Source organism: Sorghum bicolor, chromosome 9 (assembly GCF_000003195.3).
Source record: "Sorghum bicolor cultivar BTx623 chromosome 9, Sorghum_bicolor_NCBIv3, whole genome shotgun sequence".
NCBI lineage: Eukaryota > Viridiplantae > Streptophyta > Magnoliopsida > Poales > Poaceae > Sorghum > Sorghum bicolor.
The window spans coordinates 21,816,525-21,842,513 of NC_012878.2; the positions used below are offsets into that span (position 1 = coordinate 21,816,525).

A 25,989-nucleotide genomic window follows, 5' to 3' on the forward strand; every position below is an offset into this window, starting at 1 on the left:
TGGAGACTCGGGGACCACTGTCGAGGATATCAGTAAGGGGTACCCTAACTGATACACATAACGAGATTACCCGCGCACAGATCGAGGCCATCAACTCGACGTTCTAATAAGCCATGCGGTCATCGACGGCCGCAGCCTCGAAGACAGAAAAGACATCGAGCGAACCACTCAGGGGTCTAGCGCTAACTACCGTCGAATACGGAAATAGGCTCGAGCAAATCGGAGGCGTCGGGTGCAAGGACACCGTCTGCCGCCTGTCGCGCGCACGAGAACCAGGGCATTTAATGCGCCTGTCGCTTTCCCACCTAACACGCTGGTCACGGGAAGTGCGATAGGGAATAGGCACTCGTCCCTTCATTCTTTCTGCAGCCTTCCCCACCAGATGACCCAAAGCGTGTCAAGGCGCGGGAAGCTGGGATGGAGCGTCTAATCGGGACCCCCTCGAGACACCCAAGGTCAACGCTTTGGACAACAAGGCATTGCACGGCGTCTGACCCTCGACCAGACATGATTCCTTCCTGGGGAAGAGTTGGGCGTCGACTGACAACACCACAGCCACTCCGCCGGATCTGCCGCTATACCGTACAGGCGTGCGACCGGTGAACCAGCCCGAGACGGCGCGCAGAGCAGGATATGGGGGCACGCGTAATCATCATCAAGCTACCAAGACGAGACGGCTCGAGACCACACCGGTACGGAGGCCTCGAGTAGGTCAGTGCGCCATGCCTCTATCGACCTCTACTCTGACACCTATACATGTACCCTAGGTCTCTCCTTGGAGCTATAAAAGGGGAGACGCGGGAATAGACATACATCAAGTATCACAACGCACACACATAGAGAAGTCTCCATACTCCACCCCGGTTCATACACACTTGTATTCGCCCCTGTACAAGCACTTAGGTGCAAGATAATACAAACTTCCCTCCCCCGCTGGACGTAGGGCCTTCTCTTGCCCGAACCAGGATAAATCTTTGTGTCTTCTTGCATCACCATCTGGGAAAGGGAGCACGCACACAAATTTACTCGTTGGTGTGACCCCCCGTGGGGAGAACACCGACAATAAGAGGGTAGACCTTAAATTAATAAAGCTAGCTGCTGCACTGCCTGTTGCTACTAACATTGAGCAGGTAAAGAACATAACTACTAGAGGAGGCAAAGCCACCAGGGATCCCCCATACCCAAAAGAGAAACAAAGAACATCCGCACCAGTACAACCAGCAGTGATAGAAGAAGAAAGGCCAGTTGAAGCAGAAGATCTGCTACAACCACCAAGAACTGCATAAATGAGGAAAGATTTTTACGACGACAACTATTTGCCATTTCCCAGAAGAAACAGAGGACTGCAGTCGGATGAGCAGTTTGGTAAGTTTGTAGAGGTCATTCAGAAATTATATGTCAATATACCTCTGCTTGATGCCATACAGGTACCTACATATGCAAAGTACATCAGAGATATTCTTAACAAGAAGAGACCACTGCCCACCACTGAGGTTATCAAGCTGACAGAAGAATGTAGTGCAGCCATCCTCAATAGACCACCAAAGAAGAAGGAAGATCCCGGATGTCCCACTATTGATTGCTCAATCGAAAACCAACACTTCAACAATGCACTTTGTGATCTCGGAGCAAGTGTCAGTGTGATGCCAGCATTAGTCTACAAGAAGCTTGAGCATACGACCCTAGAACCAACATCAATGTGCCTGCAACTAGCGGATCAATCAGTTCGACACCCGTTGGGCATCGCTGAAAACATTCCCGTCAGGATAAGAGATTTCCTTCTGCTAGTAGACTTCATGGTACTGGACATGAGTCCTGACTCAAAAGTATCCATAATCCTTGGAAGGCCATTTCTGAGCATTGCCAATGCCCACATTGATGTCGGGAAGAGAAAAATCAAGTTCAACATCAACGGAAAAGAAGAACACTTCACATTCAAGCCCAGACTGGAGAGAGACTCTACAGTGAAAGAAATTCATGAAGAAGAACCACTGGAGACACCATCTTCGGAGGAAGGAAATTCAGAAGATTAAAAGATTTGGAGGTCCAGCGTGGGGGACCTAAAAATCCCAAACCCTCGCCGGGAGGTAAATCGATATTTATCCACATTGTTTAAATTCTTGCATTAGTCATATTTATTCATAGCATTATTATAATAATAAAAAGCCCCATATAAGTAATATTTATGGTGTCTAACGACCCATATTTATTAATTATTGTGGAGGCACAAAAATAATTTTCCATTATCATTTCAATAAATTTAAATTCTCATAAATTTTCCTACATTACATTTAATTAAAGCAACCTTCTAGAAGCATGACCCACACTCCTTGGGTCCCACATGTCATACACCACACCTCACACACATCCCATCACATTATTTGATCCACCAACATAACTCCACTCACCAGCACTTTTCCACCGGCCAACCACCACCCATGATCTATTATTTTGCGTAAGAGTTAAGCAAAGAAGGGAGTGGAGAAAGGGCAGCCAGGATGGGCAACACAAGTGGGCACCCGCCCACCTATAGAGGGCGCCCGCCCTGTCCCCTCTTCCTCCTATAAATTGCCACCTCCTGCCTCCATCTTCTTCACACCAGCATTCCAGAAAACCACGCAAGTTTCAGTTTCCAGAGAAGGAGCTCTTGTAGTGAAGTAAGAAGAGAGTAGAGAGGAAGAGAAGAGTGGGAAAGAAGTTGGTAGTTTTTGAGTGAGAGAGTGAGTTTCACCTAGTAAGTAGTGATCCCGCTGTCCAAAGCGGAAGTAAAAGTTGTTTAGGGGGAGGTGCTGCCAAAATAAAAACTTGTCTTGAACGACTAACCCCTAGACTACTGACATTCTGGACAGCTGACCACTAACATTTTCTCTCACATTTTCCACTAGTTGTGTTTTTCCCAACTTTTGTTTACAGGATGTTCAAGAAGGTGAAGAACGCAGGGAAGGCCCTCAAGAATATAGGTACAAGGAGTTCATCCCGACACTCCTCGCACCCGTCAGTGATGAGCGTCGACCCAACGCCCACAGAAGCGCCGTCATCTTCATCTGATCAGCAAGTCAAGGTCCTTCTCAAGATAGGAGACCTTGGACTAAAGACCCGCAGGGAAAAGGAAGTTTACTAGGAGCTAAAGAACAAAGGTTGGACAAATTTTTGGAACAGAACTGAGCTGGGTTCTCGTCTTCTCACCCTTGAATTTCTTTGCACTTTACAATATTATGAGGGGGGATTTGTTTTTTGGATGTTCAAATAGGAAATTATGTTGTCTTGGAGAGAACTGAGTGACCATCTTGGTTTCTCTTTAAGATGCATCCTGAACATTGACTCCAACCTACCTAATTTTGAGAGACACCAGTTCTGGAGAGAGATATCTACAGATAATTTTTATAGTCAAGCTCGAACCAGTGACATGGAACACCCCACTGTTAGGATGTTCCACAAATGGCTTGGGTACAATCTTTTCTATCGTGATGATATTAGGAAAGTAAGAGTAGGAGATTTACAACTTCTATATGCTGCCATTAATAAATTACCCACTTCACCTGTTACACTTTTGGTTTCTCATTGGCTTAGTATACCTAGTCTTCAGGGACCTGTAGGATGTACTTCACTTATCACTCGTCTAGCCTCTAGTCTTCATTTACTAGAAAACTCGTCATTGGAATTCATTGACGAGTTACGAATTTATCATGGCTATGACACATTTAGACAAGCTCGGATGTTAAAGAAAGAGGGGAACATAATGTATATGCTATATGACAATAAAGGCAAGATTCGGTTACCTAACCCAAACCATGGCCTCTATGTTGTTCAAAACTACTTGATTGAGATTGGAGTGACACCGGTAAACCAGAGAGCTCCACAACGAGTGGCATCTGAAAGGATGACCACCCATCGAGAACGCACCTGGTATGGAGCTGATCCCGGGCCAGAAAAAGCAGCACACCTGCATTATTGCGACTACAACCCCCAAGTCCTTCGAGACCCATGGGTTCGACATGCGCAACCACAAGAGCCAACACAAGAGACATGGCCGGGAGCCAAGATCACCAGTGGACAAACCCGCCTTTCCATACGGTCAGGTACTCCACTGATCCATATGGAGCTTCAGGGTCTAGACCTCCGCCCCAATTCGATGCAGGACGATACTCCGACGCCTTCTACGCTTTCACGAACGACTACTACCAAGAGGTCAGTGCTTTCTTCACCCGTACCGACAACACTCTCCTCGACATCTAGAATACGCAAGCAGAACAAGGACCACGCCACTGCAGTACAAGAACTGAGACAAGACACCACGACAATGAACGACAACATCACCACCATGATGTGATTCTGGAATATTGAGTAAGACCGACAGCAACATCCAGCTTGGGGGAGTTTCTCCCCGTTTTATCAAGTAAGTTTTTATTTGCCCTTCTTATTTATTCTTTTCTATTTTAGTATTTTATCTGAAAGAGAAAAATTTAGAAAACCCAATAAATATTTTTTTTGCTTTAATTTACTGCATTTTATAAACATGAAAACAAAATAAAAAAATTGTGTAGATAAGTGTGCTTTATTTATCTGCTAAATGTTAATCTCTAGAAAAATAAAAAGACCAAAAAGATACATGATGGACACTACACCACAACCTCAGAACAACGTTGGACGGTCCGTCGGTATAAAGTGTTTTACCGTCAGACAGGCCATCGATGTAGAGATATACCGTCAGATCAAGTTAGTCGCTATAAGCCCTGTCAGTAAAAAGTTTTACCGACAGACTACCCTTTCACCGACAGACAGTCCGATGGAGAGAAAATCACCGACAGACAGTCCGATGGAGAGAAAATCACCGACAGACAGTGTGTGTTACCAGTTATGCCGACACACCGTGCGATGTTATAAATATATTTACCGACAGATTGTCCAACAGAAAGTTTAAAACTAAATAAAAAAATAAAATGCAGCGTAGCAGAATCATAACATACTAAATATGCATTTGACTAATCAAAGATCCATCATATATGCCGACACACTTGTAGATCACTCAAGAATCAGCTTAGCTATCAGTTTAGTTTAAAAGCTTTAACTTTAGCTTAAACTGTTTGCTTGCCTTGGTTCAGTATAGTACATAGAAAAAATGGTAATGCTGCTATTTGATTGTGCTGTGTATATACAATTTTGCTGCTTGCTTTAAATTAATTATAAGCCATACCTGAACAATCATTTAGAATTTCAGTTTAGTAAATAATTGCAGTGTCTAGCTAATCGACTTAGTGATGCTACTGCCACTTTGTGCCACTAGTGATATAAATTTTACAAACTAGCCGTGCTCAGTGCATGTAGTTCATATTTAAAGGTCAATGGTGTTGGCTTTGCATCTGTTAACCGACAGCAGCAACTTTGTGAGTGCAACCATTTCAACTGGATATGTTTAAATTGATAGTTGTACCTAATACATTTTAGCTTAGGCAACAGCTATCTATTAAGTTATCTAAATCACTATTTGATTGAACGTTTCTTTTTTATTGTTTTCAGGAAGGGAATCGGTGGATAAACAATATTAGAGAAATGCTTGACGAAGGAGCATCATTCCATTGAGGCGGTTGCATTGCTTATTTGCGGCATGGAGAGACAATTGTTGGCTGTATAAATTAGTTTTGCTTTTAAATTGCTTCATCATCAATGTGTAAATATTTATATATGTAAACATATTTGACCAAATGGTTGTAAATCTATAATTAGAAATGCAATAAAAAAATGTCACCATATTTATCATTCAATAAATGTCTCAAATTTCTTACAACAAAAATAGATGGGCTAGATGTTGATATAAGCATCCATGTCATGATCCACATAAGCAGTCCAGATGATGTGGCAATTCATCTATGACGGTTTAGAACCGTCACAGGTAATGGGTTTGGGCTGGGCTAACTAGGCCTTGGGCTCAGTTGTGACGGTTTGAGATTGTCACGAATTTTGTTACTCTGTGATGGTTTTATGAAAATCGTCACGAAGGTTAATCCTTGACGCTCAATAGGTGACGTTCTCTAGAACCGTCACAAACGTTGTATAGTGACAGTTTTTTTATGATCCGTGACAAAAAATTTTCGTCATGGATTAGCACGTTTCTTGTAGTGATATCACGTTCATCTCTATAAATTTAGTCCCCAAATACATGGATCTCCATATGACATGAATATAGTTGTCTTGGACATTTGCACCAAGTCATAAATTAAGCACAAGTACATACATGGCAGCATATCCAATTTACACCAAGTCATAAAACATAAATGGGAGCTATACTAGATTGTTTGCAGTAGACAATCACTTTGATAGACATAACAACCAAAAAGAGATGTATGGACCCAACAACAGGTTCTTGCCCTCCCAACGAGTAAAGTCCACAAGTTGTTCCAAAAGCTCATAAAACAAAAGAAATACTTGGATCCAAATGCAGTAGTTGCGCAAAATTTGGCATCCCATTCATTTGTAAGCAGCTAGTGGCGCCCAATGCTACCTGAAAAATAAATTAACATCAATTTGATCATTAATAACTAGAAGAACTGCAAGGGATCTCCCAACCTAAATTGATCGAAAGTATAGTAGCACACTAATCAGGAACTGTAGGTCTATGTCTGAGCTATTTGCAATCTCAGATGGCAATGCAATGAAATTTGCTAATACTTTTAGGCATGTTGGCAATACTGGCTTGTGTTCTTAAAAAATTGCTAGCATCTCAATCTCAGCTATTTGTTTTTTCATAAAATAGCAGCATATGCTAAAATATGTACAACTATTTGCAATATGAACTAAAATATGTACAACTATTGCAATCTCATCAGCAACATATCTTAGAAAATAACAGCATATGTACATCTATTTGCAATCTCATATAACATTTTATAGAAAACCTTCAGCTATATGTACAGCACACAATATACCATTCCAGATGTGGCTAGCACCAGCAACATCATATATTCAGCTTGTCTTTTTTTTGGTAGTAGTATCCTCCTCACCCAAGATGCGAGTTTCCTATGCAATTTTCAGTTATTTCTCAACATGCATAAGGACCATTAAGAACATTCTCATGGTTGGTCCTCCTCACCCAACAGCTTGGTCCTTCTCATGGTTTTCTGCCAAAGCCTATTTAGTCACATATTTCTTGCTCCAAATCCTTAACCTGAGAAAAAAAATGCAAATGTTTTCACAGTTATTTGCTCCAAGACAAAGTAGCTCAAAATATTGCCAACATGGGCAATAGTTATATTGAGCAATGAAGCATCCATGTATCAATATTTTTGTGACCTTCAGATAACACTTCACTGAGATTATTATGCTAATTCAGGGATTCCTTTTTTTCCAAAATGGTGCAGCATGTTCTATAAAAATTGTGTTGGAGCTCTATACATTACCCTCCTTTTCACTGGAACAAACTCAGAGTCTTCCCAGTATTATATTAACCTTAATACTTCATAGGCTGCAAGTCCTTATATCTCACATTCTCACTAAAAGCCTACTACAAATATCTGCTTGAAGAATATTAAAATCATGAAGCTGCCCAACCACCCAACAAGCTAATGAAATAGGCCACAACTAGTACGCAGATTATTATTGATCAAGACAACTTTCCAGTCTGCATTTGTTCAGAAGTCAGGGCATTTACAAGCAGTTATCAAGACAACTAGTACGCAGATTATTATTGATCAAGACAACTTTCCAGTTTGAGGATGGCGGCATTTACAAGCAGTTAGCAAAAACACAAACATGTAACAGTAAAAGAATACTGCTTTACAGTCTGCATTTGTTCAGAAGTCAGGGCACTAAAATTTTAATTTTAACATAAGGAATTGAGTTGAGCAGAGTTGTACCTTACTTTTCCACACACAAGAGTTCTCATCAGCAGGCAAGCAACGTGTAGATCACAAGAGTCAGTAGTGGTATCTCCAAAAATCAGCACCCACAAAGAAATATATATGCATTCGTGGTCTGAGCGGGATTAACTTATATGCCCTCGCCAAGGTTGCCAGCCTTGCCGCCGGCGACCTTGATGCGCTCCTGCAGGAACTTCTCGAGCGTGGCGATCTCCATGATCTTGTCCTCCACGAGCTTGGTGCAGTCGATTGTGAAGGTGACGGAGCCCTTCTTCTTGGCGCCGCCGCCAGCGCCGCCCTTCGCCCCAGCCGCCACGCCGCGCGCCATCTCCTCTCCTCCGCCCTCGCTCGGCTCGTCCGCATGCGCCGCTGCTTCGATGGTGGCTGCGCTGGGAGGGAATAGGGTTCCTGAGGATGCGCTGCAGAGATGGCTTATATATGTCGTAGGGCTGAACGGATCGGACGGCCACGGTTGGTTGATGAGTTAGTTTGCAGTCTGGGCCTTTCGGCTGTCATGGGCCTCTCTTTATGGCCATCTCGTGTGCCCGTTCAGAGATGGAGTAGCCCTTCAGAATACCCCATATATATATATATATATGCGAATGTAACTATTTTTATACTTGACGTTTTTTAGAGCACACACACATATATATATATATATATCTATATATATATATATATATATATATATATATTTGTTTAGTTATTATTTGAATACCCAACTCGGCCACACATATAATATTACATTTATTTATTTTTATTTTTATATACCGACAAACTGCTTGACCCTATTGTTCGAAACACCGACAGACCGTCCAACGCAAATTATAAATAGGTATACCGACACACTGTTAATCGTTAAAGTTACAATTACCGACAGATGGTTTGTCACATACTTTTACCATCAGAGTTCCCATTGGTAAATATACACTTTTACCGTTAGTTGTCTGACGCTGTATTGGTGTTGTGGTGTAGTGGGAAATGATGAACAATTGCTCTGTTTGCTTACTTCCAAGTACCTAGCTTCTATATTAGAGTTCTTCCAGGAATTACTAAAACTGAAATTACTATCTATGGGAATCATAAAACTAAAGTCTAGGTAAGAGAAAGGCATGATATAAAGTTTGAGCTACCATTTATCTTGTTCCTACTACACTAAGTTCTGGAGATTTATTTTGAAAACTTGCAAATCACATGAGTTCCTAGCATTACAAAATTCCTACCATAACCATACTTGCTAAAACATCTTTTACTTATATTCACATTGAGTTCGATCGAGCTGTGTAGACCCTTAGGAGCTTTTCATGTGGTTAAATTAAGATATTCACTTGCACACATCCACTACACCATTCACCACCATACATTAAAATTGCTAAAAATATTATCACTCACTGTCCCAAGTATTGTTATCCTCTCTCTAAAAAGATTCAATGCGGAAGAGGCATGAGTTATGCAAAAATATGCGAGGAAATAAAAAGGGGCAAGTGCCTGGAACCTCGAGAAAAGAAAGAAAAAGAGTGAGACAAGAGGTAAAAATGGACAAGTGTCCAGAGTAGAATTAGGGGTACAAAGCTGCCCACTTGAGCGAAAAAAATGGACAAGTGTCCGACAGTAGAATTAGGGGTGTCCACTACCCACCTGAAAGAAAAGAAAAGAAAAGAAATAGATAGCCCATGTTCTCCGAAAGCAAAGATCAAAGAAGAGGAGAGATAGCAATATGAGGAGCAATGAGAAGAATGTTTTATTATCACTTATACATTTTTACCATCACTATCATTTACTCCACCACTCATGCACATCTTGATTTAATTATATGCTGAGTTCCTTTGGATCCATGGCTCGATTAGACAACATATGTATGAGCTGTTTTTTTACTCCTATGAGCTCCACTTAAATATTCCATTAGCTATAGGTAAGTGACATTTTGGTAAGGATCCACAAATACCACATATAGAGAGACTTGAGAGAATCATTGCTGGGAACTCTGAGTTTTATTTTGAAAACTTATGAAAAACTCTGGAACAAAGGTGAAGTATAGACAGGAGGAATATTACTTGACTTAATTATTTTGTCTTTCGATTACTTAAGACTCAAGTGCAGGTACTAAGCTCCATGACACTTCACTCTAATCTGGAAGAATTTTTATGTAAAAGCATGTGTGCCTGTCACGAAAGAAAACATCGAAGCAACTCCTGATCCATCTGAGTTTAGCTGTTTGCTCAGGGACGAGCAAAGGGTAAGCTTGAGGGAGTTTGTTGACGGTCCTTAAGTACTAAATTTAACCATCAAATAAACATGGAAAAGGATCAATATGCACCAAACATCTAGAATTAGGGTTTTATCTGACAGAATTCCACGAGCTTTGGTGTTTATCTATTTCTGCAGGGGGTTATCAGAAAATATGGAGAGAAGGCCCACATGTCATGTTTACAACGAGATAATTACGTGCCGCGCAATTTTCCTCAATCTAGAAGAGTCCAGAAGCCACGAGAACGAACGAGAGACCAAACGGGCTTGGGGGCAGGGCGCCCGCCCTCCCCCCTTGGGCGCCCGCCCAAGTCTCAGGGCCAATCCGAACCAAACTCTTGGATCGTGCTCCACCGACCTAAAGGTTCAAGGAAACCCGTGCAATCAATGTCGGTTTGATCCGACGGCCCAAATTCACTTGAAAGGACTATATAACCAAGGCCTCTCCACCCCTGGGAGAGAGAAGAGAAGAAGAGAAATCATTATCCGAGGTAGCCATCAAAGTTAGGGTTTAGACTTCTCTCCCACAGAGAATTAGAATTAGCTAGTCCCTAATCCTTCAAGTTTAGAGGATTGATTAGAAAGCAATTAGAGAAGTAGAGCACTACACTCTGAATTCGGATCTTCGGTAATAAAGATTGGTATTATTCATATCTTTCTCTAATACTTTGTTCTAATTGCATTATGTCTTTATTTATTATGTTCTTAGTTTGCTCTAGTTCTATATTTGATATAGTTATGATTGATAATGAGTTTATGTATAAGTTTGCATAGCGCTTAGCTCTTGACGCGTGGGAGTTAAGTGGTAGATCACATGTGGGCATGGTGCTTAGATGTTATTTACCTGCAAATGTATCCTATTGGCCGGGTTGTGTGGTAGTTCACGATAGTGACAGCTTCGTTGATTCTTATATAGTCCATCCTCCGTTGATAGGACTGGCAGAATTTGTATTGCGGAGTAAGTCTTGCGATGCTCTGATTTACTTTAGCAATGTTCCTTATACATGAATGAAGAGTCTTTTATGCTATACATGATCTTGTAGATAACTAGAGTAGATTGTGACTTAGTAGATAGTAGATAACTTAGAATCCATTCTCTAGCTAATCCGACGTCACCTTACATATATGAGGAGTAATCTATTTTCTAATCGCTGTGTTATTTACCCATGAACTTATAATTCATTATCATTATCTTTATGGTTTACCCCCTACCAAAGTAAGTGACTGTGTGACAAGTTCCTCATTTGTAATTGTTGGGTATTCTTAACATCATTACCAAAAGTAGACTTAGTTTTCTAAATCTAGTAACGGTGCCAAAAATGCCAAACCTATCTCTCATACCACTTAAGCCAAGTTGTCATCCCCAGCATGACATGAGAAACGCGGTATTGAAATATGCAATTGCTCTTCTAAATAAATAATAAATGGAATCTGTAAGCGCACAGATTAATACCGATGTAGCATTTTAACTGGTAAGTATTCCAGGTATCGTTATTTATATTTTTACCACTGGGAAGGGATTAACAATCATCACTATTGATTACAGAATAGAATATGAGATTGAGTATCTATCATTGCATGTATAATTGAGAACATATATCTAACTCTTTCATACAGGGATAAGTGTCACATAAAAGATATATGAAATAATGAATAGTGACAAAGATAATTAATCTGATCAGCCACATATAAATATGATAAGCACCTCAATTAGATACTCTAGACAGTCATTAGCATGGTATTAGAACGAACTATAAGAATATTTCCTAAGTTATTCTCAACTATATAGTCTAGCATTATCATAATTAGTGCAAGCATACTTAGCAATCATTGTGAGACAAGACTACGCCCATGCATAGTGATATTAGCAAGGTAAATGAGAAACATAGCAATCACTCCACTGTAATAATATTGCTCTGCCAGCCCAATACACGAGAGGGGGACTATATAAGAATCAATGAAGCTGTCACTATCATGAACTACCCCACGATCTGGCATATTGGGTACAATCGCAGATAATTACGGTATAAGCACCATGCCTACACAATATCTATCATTTACCCATGGATCCGATGGATAAACGCTATACGATCCTAAGCATGTATATAGATCCAATCTAACTAAGCCAAGTACATAACTATGATAAACTAAGAACAATATAATCTTGAATATAAGCAAGTAGAGCAAAGTCATAAGCAATATATTGAAGTAGAACAAAGTCATATTCATAATATAGAAAAACAAAGATAATTAGAAGAACAATTAGAAGCACAATTAGAGGATTACCAAGAATCCTCTTGACATTTCCGGAAACCAATCGAAGATTGACTCCTTCTAGTTCTAATCCTATGTAGCTATGCTAATCTAGATGTCTAATTGATGTGGTGGCTCTAATCTTGATCAGAGGCTTCTTCTCCATTGAGAATAATGAATTAGGGTTTAGAGGCTCCCTCCTCCAGGGGGCAGGGGGTCTGGTTTTATAGTCCCTTCAAGTGAATATGGGCCGTTGGATCAAACCGACATTGATTGAACAGTTATCCTTGTTCCTTTAGGTCGGTGGAGATCTCCCACAAAACAGAGTCCTGATTGGACTCAGAGAGGGGGCGGGCGCCCAGGGAAACAGGGCGGGCGCCCTGCCTTTGGCCCCGTTCGGCCTCCGCTTGCTTCCAGTGGCTTCTGGAGTCTTCTAGATGTAAGATAATTGCGCGGCACGTTAATATCTCTATGTAATCCCGACGTGTGGGCCTTTCTTCCTTATTTCCTGATAACCCCCAGCAAAAAGAGAAACACCAAAACTCGTGGAATTCTGTCAGATAAAACCCTAAGTCTAGATGTTGATTTCATTTGGATCCTTTTCTTTATTTATTTGATAATTAAATTTGATACTTAAGGACCGTCAACAAACTCCCCCAAGCTTACCTCTTGCTCGTCCCTGAGCAAGGATAATCTCAGCGATGAATCAGATGCAATATCTTTAAAAATTGACGGTACACATGCTTCTAAATAAAGTCTCATCTATGAGTTAGAGTAGACTGTCAAGACTTAAAACTTACTTACTTTACCTTTCACCATGGGACTTGTAACCGTCACTTCCATCTTGAGTGGTTAAAAGATAGAACAGTCTAGTCCAGTGCCATGTCTCTTATTCTTGATCAGCTATCTCTGGAGTTTTTGCAGATTTTCAAATAAAACTCAGAGATTCCTTTGTGATTCTCTCATATCTCTCTTTTGTGGTATTTCTGGATCCTTACCAAGGCAGTGAGGGTATATGCCTTCTCTCAAAATACGTAGTATTTATGGTATAAAGCATAATGACATTGCCTTCTCTCTCACCCTACTCTAATAAGGCTTTAATATCTGGAGCTCATAGGTGGGAGATAAAGTATACATACTCACAAGACATTTATTGCATAGTCAAACCATGGATCCAAAGAAACAAATTATTAAGTCAAATCAAGATGTGCATGTGTGGCGAATGAATGGTGTATGGTGATGATGGTGATAACAATGGTGAAAGCCTAATTCTACTTTTGCTCTTTGAGGGGATACATACCTTCCTTGCTTTTTGAATAGTGAGGAGAATGAGATGCTCTCTTTTTCTTTTTCTTTCCTCTCAGGTGGATATCTTGTACCCCTAATTCTACTATCGGACACTTGTCCATTTTTACCTCTCGTCTCACTTTTTTCTTTTCTTTCGAGGTTCCGGGCACTTGCCCCTTTTTATTTCCTCGTATCTTTTTTTAGAGCATCTCTTGAGATAATATAGCAAGTGGTAGTAACAAGATAACTTGAGCATTTATTTCACAGGGAAAAACAGAAATATTTTTGGTTATTCTCTCCCGGATTAGGAGTAGAATATTTTTGGATGATTCTGGAGATGGGAATGAGTGGATATATGTGGATGGTACTTCCGGAGTAGAAGTAGCATATATGAGTGAACGTGCAAGTGAATCTTGATTTAACCACATGACAAGCTCCTAAGGGTCTACACAGCTTGACCACATTCAATGCTCATAAGCAGTAAATAGTAAATGTGTGGCTCAAAGTCTAGCAAGCATGTATAATGGCTGTGGTAGGAATTTTAAACTCTCATCATACCGGAACTCATTATGCAATATTTTAAAGATTTTCAAAAGATAAAATTCTCCAGAATTCTAGCATCTCTAGGAACTGATAAACAGCAGCTCAACCTTCCCATATCGTATCCGTTAACAACTTAGACTTCAGATCAAGTTTTCATCCCACAAGTTTAGGTCTAGAGCAAGCTTTAAATTATAACAGTTATGTCTAAACTTGAGAGAGAACTTAAAATGTGCAAATTAGGCAGAGCAACTATTCATCATATCCATGCTAGAGTTTTAATTGGATACAGATTAGCATAGCCACTTTATTTATTTATTAAACACACTAAGCAGAAGATATATATATATATATATAAGCATAAAATTTTTATTTGGTTTTTTATAGTTATGTATATTTATATTCCAATATAATATAAATATAAAGATAGATAGAAATACTTATCAGGATAAATGGGGGTGCTCTCCCCCAAGCTGAATTTTGACGTAATTTCTCTTGATGTAGCTAGCAGGTGGCAGAAGTGTATTTGAAAGTCGGCAGCATTCTGATAGCGATTAGAATGTCCTCCGTCTGCTAGTCTTCTTGATTCTTAAATTTTGTGGAGCTCAAATAGACAACAAAGTTTGTGGAACTGATTAAGTGTTAGCATAAATATCTAGCCTTTATCATGTTGAGACTCCTTAATAATCATTACTCCCTGTTTTTATATTTTCATTTTTATAAAGCAGAAAAATATTTATTTTATTTTTATGCCACCACAGTGAATGTACTTATGGGTTTTATGCCACTCGTATACTCACATGGGGCTTACTATTTTTCATATTTTTATTTTGTTTTTAGGATAGTATAAATATAACTAATTAAGTAAACTATTTTAAAATAATTGAAAGGGAAAGGATAACTACGAAGTTTACCTCTTGGCAAGGCTTTCGGTGTTTTTAAGTCCTCCGAACGGGACTCTCCGTTTTCTTCAATTGTCCTGGGATTCGTTGGGTGGCGGAGTCGGTACTTCCAGTGGCTCCTCTTCTTCATGTATAGTTATCTTCTCTTTCCATACCTGACTCGGTGCTACGGTCTCCTCTGGATAATTCTGTTTAAACTCTACGTCTTCTGACCTTACAACTTCTCCTTCATAGTCTACCCATCCGTCCTTGATTATTTGCCTCCTCTGGTTGCGGTTACGTCGTTTTCTTACCTGCTTAGATACTTCAACGATGTAGTTAGGGTTAGTAAAATAACGGCGTACCTTCTCTAAGGAGAAGTGCATATGGACTTCTCCGGTTCCAATGTAGATGATTGCTTTAACAGTGCTGAGGAACGGTCTTCCAAGGATGATGGGTGGATCGTATTCGTCTTCTCCCATGTCAATAACCTGAAAGTCTGTGTAGACAAAATGATCGTCTATTTTGACTGGGACATCAGTTACTGTTCCTTTAACTTCTCGAAATGTCTGATCTGCCATCTGGAGCTGAATGTATGTTGGTCTTAGGGGCATGGTTCCGAACAAGAGCCGATAGGTAACTGCGGCCATTAGTTGACGCCCGATCCGGTGTCGCAAGTCGTCTTGTAGAAGCTATATCCATTTATGGAGCAGTAGATGCTTGGCATTCCTGGGTCGTTCTTCTTGGTCAAAAATGGTGACCTAAGTTGTTGATCTTGGCCTCCATGAACTGCAGTGACCATCTTCGCTGACTCGGTCCACACTTACTTGTTCCTGTTCCTCCTGTTGGTCCTCTTTCTTGATTCACGTCTGGATTGATCTGGGATTTGTGTAGTCTTGTTCCTGAAGAAAAATGTCTCCTTCCTCCCTTTGATGTAGAAACTGATCTTGGCAGCACTGGCTTAGATGACAGCTCCTGCGGTGTTCAAGAATGGCCTCCCTAAGATGATAGGTGCCCTCTCATCATTACCGGTCTCTACCACTACGAAGTCTGCTGGGGCATACAAGGTACCAACTCAGACACAAAGGTTCTTCAATATTCCTTTTGGAAAACTTATCGTCCGATCTGCAAACTGCAAACACATGGTTGTTTCTAATAAAGGATATGTAAAGAATTTTTCATAGAGTACCCTGGGCATAATGTTGACGCTGGAGCCAAAGTCGCAGAGTGCTTCTGGGAAGTCCACCATGCCGATGGAGATCGGGATGACGGGGCGTCCTGGATCGCCTCTCTTGACCGGCAGAAGGTCACTAGTGAATTCAGTGACGGGGTTACTCCAATTACCTGCATCAAACATGTCTACAAGATTTGCAGATTCTAATCCTTCCGATTGTGATGGTATACCGGGGTTAGTAGAAGGAGCCGCAGCAGCTATTTGATTTAACTGAGATTCAATCATTTTATTAAAGCTAATTTGATTCTTGATGGCAGTAGAGAAATTATCCATTCTATTATTTATATTTTCTAGCATTTCATCATTAGATGCCAATTTCTTAGATAGGTTATCCATTAGCTTTCCTTGATTAGACACTAACTCTCTCAGAGGTGGAATATTATTATTATTGTTGTAAGAATTGTTACCTTGATAATTACCTGAGTAGTTAGGCCTCTATTGATTCCACCCTTGATTTTGTTGAGGACGGTTGTAGTTGTTGTTGTTGTTATTGTTGATGTAGTTCACATCCTCAAGCATCTCAGGGCAGTGATTGCCTGAGTGTCCAGTGTTTCCACACTCCTCACAAGTCATGTCAGAGTCATAGATGTGCATAACTTCCTTCTTATCTCCAGCTCTATCGTCGAGCTTCTTCATGAGCAGGTCTAGCTTTGCAGACAGCATGTCTACCTCCTTGAGCTGATACATACCTCCACCTCTCTTGCGTGTCTGGGTCCTCTCTTCATTCCAGCTTTGGTTGGACGCCATCTTCTCCACAAGAGCTGTGGCTTGTGATATGGTAAGTGATAAGAATGCTCCTCCAGCTGCAGCATCCATGGTTTCTCGGGCACTGTTGCCGAGCCCATGATAAAACGTCTACATCAATAGCCAACTCTCCATTCCATGATGGGGACATTCTAGGATGTAGTCTTGGAAGCGCTCCCATGCTTCTGGAACAGATTCATCATTTTGTTGCTGAAAACTTGTAATCCTCTTTGTCACGGAACCGTCCAAATTATAAGAGCACAAGTACAAAAACAATCACCGAAGCGATCAATTTATCATACTTGAGCCCATATAACTCCGGTAGTCCAACAAAATCACGAGGGATTTCAAACCAACCAACATACAAGCCAAGATCGTAGTGATTCAACATAACAAGTCACACGTTACATACATTTCGCAAGTAGTTCAAATACATCGGAGTTCGATAAGGTTATTACAACTCAGGTTTACAAATAGCGGAAGCAAAGTAATTTGAAACCAATATCACTTTTATTTCAAATACATGCCAGTACCATGGTCCATTCCAACAAAAGCATCATAGATGAGGTAAGTAGGAAGGATCATGCCCATGATCTTACTCCTTCCCTAAAGCAGGAGTCATCCAAATCTTGCAGTAGCTATGATACATCACAACCTGCAACAAGTGGGAATAAACCCTGAGTACGAGAATGTACTCAGCTAGACTTACCCGTCATAAACCAGAAATAAATGACACCAAGGAGTATGCAAGGCTGATATATAAGTGGAGCTTGTTGGACAACATTTTGCATAAAAAGCTTAAGTATTAAATAGTTAAACCTTTCTTATTTAGCATCCATTTAATTCTCATTAACCTATCCACTAGATTAGCACCTGTACTATAGCAATCACTTGATTAATATCAATCAATAATAACCATATCAGGTTTATCAAGGCCGTGATCATCATCATCATCATAGAACCATTAAGTTATTTAGTGAATGCTACGTTTGCCGCTGCTCTGTCAAGTTCTCACTATCCGGGAGAGACGGCGATTCGAATCGATTCCTATCCAGCTGGAGGGGTATTCCTAGCACTCACCCAAGCATCCCCCGTCGGAGAGCCAACAGGTCACCTTTGGTACGACTCAGGAATCGCGGTTCCGATCAGCGCCGCACTCCCAGGGCTACCACTCTGCCAGGGAGGTCAGGAATTTTAACTCACCTGCCTTTGGACTTACGCCAATGGTCCCCCGCACACCGCACTTCCTCCGGTAGTGCGCACTTTATACTTGCCGGTCTTCCGGCCTGAGTCATACTACTAGGCTTCGCGGTCGGAACGAGTTATCCGGCCAACTAAGTGTTAGGCATGCGTTCAACATGACAAGAGGACGTACAACGATCGGTCCTTAACCGACACAGACGGGGATAGATCCGCACCCAAGACCTCCATGCCTTGTTGCGTCACTATCATCATCCCGCCCGGTCTCCTTTCATATTATTAACACATGGTTCTTTTCCACGATAGCAAATATAGCCAACCGTGATCCGGAATCCACCTATATCCTGCAGGTGACAGGAAATCACCTGGCTTCTACCGAGCTAAGCATGGCTAAGCAGAGACGTGATCCTAACTAATTAGGATTCAGGTTATATATATACTGGACAAGGAAGGGTATATATATGCAGCAAGGGTTTCATCCAACTCCTATACTTAATGCAACAATACATATATAACAAATATATACTCATTCACTTTCAAAAAGTAGGAGGCTTATAATGCTCCGGGGCTTGCCTGGAATGTGACACCGAGTCAGATTAGTTAGCTTGCTCCGTCTTGGTGACATCTAAGATCATAACACTTGCTTAATCATTCCATCTTCGGGATGATCCACCATCACGTCCTTCACGTGGCTCATCTAGCATACCTAAATGAGATGCAAGATGCAAGTGCATGAACATACAGAAGTGCAATAGACAAAGCATCACACACAAGAAGCATGGCAAGAGCATGGTTACACTAAACATACTTAAGCACATCTCATTGCTCAACTTAATGATCACACAACCAACATGCTAAGCCAACAAGGAATGCAACACTAAACATATTAGACATGGCATACATGTTTCACCGGGTCTCAAGTAAATTAACTTGGCCATTACCAAAGACATGAGTCATACATAGCAATATACCAAGCAACAGCAATACATGGAATGTACCATTTTTAGGACTGTTAACAACAGCTGAGAAAATAAATCATAACTGGAGTTACACAACTCCAAAAGACATGAATTAAGACATTCTGGAAAGCTTAAGAAATTATCTGCATTTTATATTTAGACATCAAAGCATGATTCTCAACTTAAGCTGCTCGAAATTATAAAGTTCCAGAATCTGTCCCTGACAAACAGAGAGCAGCCATTTCTGGAATCCAACTTTGAACAGACATAACTCACAAACCACAAGGCCAAATACTACCAAATTTTAACAGCAGCTAGATAGGTGAACTATCTACAACTTTGCTATAAACAAGATTCCCAGAAAACACCATTTACATATTGTAATCCAAACAGTTCCACAAACTGTCCAGAAACAACAATTGCAAACAATTAATTATTAACTTATGTTTCAAACATGCATTTGAGCAAAACCATTGTTACCAACAGTTTACACATAGTTAAAGAACACCAGAAAACATAGTGGTCACAACCAAATAAATTTATTTAATGCATTTCTTAATTTATTTGGATAATAAGGTGAATTAAAGAACATATAACAAAAGTGCTCAATAAATTCCACCAAAATTACAGTAGCTTCTAAACACTATCCATAGCCCACTGTATCAATTTCACTGCATTTCAATAAGCATGGCAACATCTATGAAAGAAACAAATTGCTATTGCAATTAACCATGTGAGAATAAGATAAATCTAAAACTCACATTTTCTTCACACACATGACCATAATATATATCAACAGGATACAACAATATCACAGAATGGTAGTGGAACAACATTTTCTATTTTTACATTTTTATTTATAATTATAAACCATTTATCAAGATCCATAAAGACATCTCTGTCCAAAACATGGACAGAATCTATCATGTCAGATTAAACAGCCATAACTTGAGTTTCACATGTCCATAAATTATGGTTATGTACTTTCTAGAAAGCTTACTAAATTGTGAACAACTTTGTTATTAACATATAGAGCTGAATCTAGCACTAACAAGGTCTTACATAACAAACAATGCATCCCTGTCTGGGTTTAGACAGAAACTGAAACAGTACTTTAGACTACTATAACTAAACATATGCTTGACCAAAAATTATGCTATTTAGCTTGATGGAAAGCTTATGAAAAGTACCACAACTCATATATTTTCATCCAGGCATGATTCACAACCAAACTGAGTCAAACAATATAAACATGCAGATCCACTCAGAATAGGAGCAAAGCAACACAGGGAATTTGTTATTTTTATAACTGTTAATCTGTCATTCCTAAATTCACCAAACTTTTTCCAGACATCAAATATAATATGAAAAGCTTGTCACAATATTTTCACATTTATTTTAGCAATAATACAGTGGTTATGAAAAAGACAAATATAGCAAGCAATTAAAACCGAACTGCATAAATCAATTTTTACCGTTAAAACATCAAACACAAACATGTCATATTATAGATCTACTGCATAGAGAATTTCATAAGGATTCCAAAAAGTCCACATTTGCTATTTTACGACTTTTCTACGAATTTCTATGCATTTACAAAGTTCATCCAGAAATCTGTAAAAACAAAGGAAAAAGGAAAACAGATCTTTCACCGGGGACCCTGGAGTTTCCAAGAATCACGCAACAGCCCACAAACACTATTCATCTGAGTCTTGGCTTCGCATCTGGAACCCTGGGTTGTTTCTTATTCCAACACGAGGTCCTTCCTCTTCTCTCCTTTCGTACAGAGACCAGGGTTTCGATTTCCAACCGAGGTGGAACCAGCAGTAAATGGGTGGAGGAGGGACAGGGAAGACCGCGTAGCTCTAGAGCTATTCGCTGCTATGGTTGGACTCGAGGTACAGCAGGGAGTGATCGGTGGAGGTCGGCCATGGAGCTCCGCTTCCTGTCCATGGCGGACAGAGGGAGAGAGCAGGAGTACGGGAGTTTGGAGGGGCACAGAGAGCCGGACGGCGTGGAGGGAAGGTGGAGGCGAGTGAATGAGGAAGTGGGGAGCGCTTCTGGCTGTCCCAACGCGACATGGAGCACCAGCAGAGGTGCAGCAATGGTGGGGCGCGCTCTGGTGCATGGCATCCACGTCCTCGCCACGCGTCGCCCATTGAGGCTTTTCGACGAACAGGTGGCGGGCATCAAAGTATCCAAGGTGGGACGCCAATTCGGGCCTCTTCCCGGCCAAATTTGGACATGGGCCTAAAACGAAGTTTGCTCTACTCTTGACACTCTCCAACTTTGATTAAGGTGCCATGGTCATTAGAGTTGTAGATTAGTAGATAATTTGATGCCAATCTATGAGTGTCAACGAATTGATAGAGATTAGCAAAACTCAAAATTGATGACCAAAACGAAGTCAAACTGGTGTCATCTTTTGGCATGCTCTTGTACACAATATGTACTCCAACTTTTATTTTGGGACCCAAGCAAGTTGTTCATAAGAATTAGGAGAACGCGGGATGCCAACATGACGAACTGAAATTCCAGACTTAGAAATCCGAAATGCTGGAATTTACAGCAGATTCGAACTTGTGCCTATTATTTGACAGGATTAGAAGATGATTCAGACTTGGGCACTTTAACAAAGTTTGTAGCATAAAAACTATACTACAACTTTTATTAAAGGACCTTGTACTGTTTCTGCCTGGTTAGTAAGATACAAAGCTCCCAACTAGGATACCCGAAACTGAGCACCTTGAGGACTTAGCCAAATTTCTGGGGTTCCAAAACAGCACTGCATTGAATCTTGTGAGCTCAATTTGACTAGGATAGTTACCAAACTAGCTCTTGACCATTAAATAAAGTTTGTTCTACAGAAGCAAAACTACAACTTTTATTTAAGGTCAAACCTCATAACTGGTACCAAAGTCAAACTTTCACTTTGGTCAAAGTATCAACTTGATAAAGCTCAAACTAGGGTTTTAGAGCAAATAAAGCATTTTCTTGGCACAAGCTCAACATGAACCCTTCATAACTTTTGTTGTAGAGTTCATCTAGAGTCATTTGGTCAAGATTGCAAGATTAGGTTAGTAACCCAAGGTTCCGTTCACTTAATAAGGTCATTCCAACAATCATGTAACTTATCCTTTCATTTGACCTTTTGAATCCAAACTTCACGAAACTTTTTGAGTGATCAACCTAGGTAGAGATGGAGATGATACACATGAAAGAAGCACCATCAGCAACCACAAGCTTTATTATGCAGGATCATCAAGCATTCACTTGTCACAACATCAAAGTATGTTTCATACTATCATATATGAACAAGTGATGCTTATGCTCATGAAATGTAAGTGCCAAAACGCAAAACAAACACCTGGGGTGTTACAGCCCTCCCCCCTTAAAAAGAATCTCGTCCCGAGATTCGGTGCGAAAGACTTTCAAGGGAAGAGAAACAATGTCATGCATTTCCCAACCTCAACGATAGCATTCGAACATTAGAGAAGCTATGTTGGACCAAAAGTTTTCTGATACTTACTTTTCATAGTAAACTTTGGTCTGAAGATGAAGCATTGTTACTTTGGGAGGAATCCAAGAGAGCACTGTCCTGCGCACTTTGTTCTCAAAGTATGAAGGGTGGTTCAGAGCATAAGCGGAGCTACGTGTGTCATCAGTCTCTTTAATGAAACTAATGCAAGCCATAAGAACCTTGCACCAAGTCACAAGCTTCTAATGGTTGCTCATTATAGAGATTCTAGGCTCATTCACAACATTTGAAATGTAGTCTTCTACCAAAATGGTTGGAGTATAACTTTCCAAGCGTGTAGTTCTCTTTCTCTGATGACAAAATGGTACTTACCAACCCGGTTAAGAGAACGGTGAATGTGATAGCTGACTTTGTTGGTTCAACAACACCTTCCATGATCATTTACTTCAAGGGAATCCTTGTATGCAAACAACAAAAGTTATTTGGGTTGAAATAGGTGCAACTTCTTAGGTAACACATAGAAGGTATCCAAGACATGTAGGAATTGGATAACCACTACTGAAGAAGGATGATTGTGTGAGCTAGAGGTCTCCAACAGTTGCAAGTATTCAACCAATTACCACTCAATTCTGCATGAAACTTGATAAAAATTCAGATCCATGAGTCTTCTCACCTCTGACCAAAATTCAGCTCAAATAGGCAACATTTGCATAAGTAGAACGTGTACAGACTAAACTTGTTCGGTGCAGCAATGGAAGTGTTCTGGACTGACAAGACATCTCTCAACTCCATGTTTAATTCACTACTGATAAAACATATCCTTCGTGGTTGTCACTCCATCATTACTTTCCTTGAGATTAGCCTTGCTTCTAGCAACCAATCAATTGCCTCTCAGCCAAAATTTCCAAAGATCCACTCTTAACCACAACAATTACAGTTGATGCTCAACAATTGGTAACCTTCAAAGCTAGGAGATAAGGATTCATGCCAAAGATGGTTGACTTTAGTTGTATGACCATGATGCACATAAAGATCAAGACTTAGGAAAACTTGGACATAAGCACAATGGTGATGATCGATGATTATTTAACAGATAACTTGTCCAACATTAAGTGTTGGGTGTCCTTTTGGTTCGATGAGGATGACTCATGGTGTTCACTTAAACGATCATTATCATTGCAAGGATAGTGAAATACTGTCACTTGTCTACCATTTCTTACAGTCTGTTAGTTTTTTGTGTCAGTGACTTGTTCTTTAAAGGTTAACCTCTAGTTGACTTCAGAAGAATGTCCTATGACATCTGGTTGGACATAGGGAAATGTCGATATGATATGGTGAGATTATCAAGGAAAGGTCACAAGAAAACATTTCATTGGTATAATTCCATAATGGATCATGACTAGAAACCTCGATACCAGCGCGTGCCGAGCAGCACATCCTTGTGTCGGCCGCCCACAAGAGGCTCTCGGTTTCGTCGCGGCACCGTTAGCTACTACTCATGAGACCATTATTGATCATACACTCAATGAAAAATTTCATGTGGCACAAAAGTTAGTTGTATGAACAAGCATTGTGCAAAGGAGGGATAGCAAAGCAAAGGTAGTCACAAGGTTTGGAGTCAACATGGAAGTGACCTGAAGATCCAAAACACAACACAGGAGAACATATCTTACTTGTCGAAGACAACTGATCATGGATCTTGCTTTAATTTCCACAAAATCATTGTGTTAACCAAGATAGTTACCAGATAAATGATTGACATGAGATCATGATTGATAATATTTAAGATTATGGAGAATTGGAGGTTCAATAAACGAGATTCAAGAGACCAAGCTGATACTTAGATTAGGGCTTCATCAACACAGCAGCAACATGATCTGTTATGGAAAGATTATGAGGCTCATGCAACAACTGATAAGCATTGCACTAGATCAACTGTAGGACAAGGAACCAAGTGGTCTGAGAGGATTCTTGGGGTAAGGTTTTTGCACATAGAAGGAAGACACCCAAGACATAAGCCAGCATGTGAGAACATAGATGAAATTATCTCCAGCAACCAATACTATAATCAAAGGTGGTAGATAGTAAACAGAACATGATGGGAATGTGTTGTTATCCTTTACTGAGTAGGTGCACACTCTTCTCCAGTCGAGAAGATAAATCTCACTTATGTCCAAAAAGGCCAGCCATCTCAAACATATGCATCATGTTGACGGATGGCATAGATTGACCAATACATAAGCAAGCCATTGAGATAGATAAAAGGGTAACCCAGTTAAATGGGTAGCAAGCACAAGAGCTGAAGAATGATCTTTCGAAAGATACTCACTAAGATGATTGCAGTTAGGATACAACATGAATATGGTGTACCCCACTAACTGTGAGCATACCTCCTTCTACATGCACGTGTGCATGTGGTTCAAGGATTTAGGGAATAATGACATTGATGCATAACCAATGTAGTAGGTTGCATGATTAAGAATGATTGGCATCATGATATGGGATTCATGATTTGAGAGATAACCATTATGCAACCCAACATCTGGTTCTTAGGACAAGGATCATGAAACGAGATTGTACTCCAAAGTAGGTAGATATGATCAGGTCTTTAGGAACAAGATGATTTTTTTTTGAGGTAGCAAAGGGTCCAAAAGAATTTGGGCAAAGCTCAAACCAGGACATATCATGGGCAAAAGTTGATATTCAAGAGAACCCAACGAGGTTTGGTTAGGTACACAAGCAAAAGCTCATGTGTTCTAAGCACGAAGGTGTACTTGAGACAACTTGTGAGATAAGCACAATGATAAGGCTTGATGACAACACATGGTCTCACCGAGGACAAGAGGTTAGACAACTTGTGCTACAACCACACCTAGAAAGCAAGGCAACCACACATAAAAAGAACTACTGTGTAGGTAACTAGAAAGGAAGAACCTAACACCAAGCATAGCTACTCAAGCAACATAGAGCAAGGCATTTTATCTAATTTTACACAAGCAAAGTGACATCATATTAATTCACAAGTTACTTATTGTTAGAACAAGGGTGACAAGAGCAAAGTTATGCATAGGGCAATCAATCATGATGATGCATGCTTCGTCCTATTCGTCCTCACAAAATTACCAGCCTAAGGTGGTAATCACGTTCTATATCGGTGGCATAATACGCACACTCTCGACATATAGCTAGTCGTTAGCTACAAACAATCTACGCATTCGTGGTTAGCGTACCTGCAGAAAATTTCATTTCAGCCCAACCCAACAATGATATAAGTGCATGAAATGAAATACTAGACTATAGGTTGAAAGCTAGA

At 40.3% G+C, this 25,989-nt stretch overlaps 1 long non-coding RNA gene across 1 annotated transcript; it reads right to left on the reverse strand.

Moving 5' to 3' along the window:
- On the reverse strand, positions 6,171 to 8,213 carry LOC110430509. The gene is made up of 2 exons (XR_002447854.1): positions 6,924 to 8,213; positions 6,171 to 6,499 (listed from the first exon to the last, which is right to left on the reverse strand). It is a non-coding gene; the product is annotated as an uncharacterized LOC110430509 (long non-coding RNA).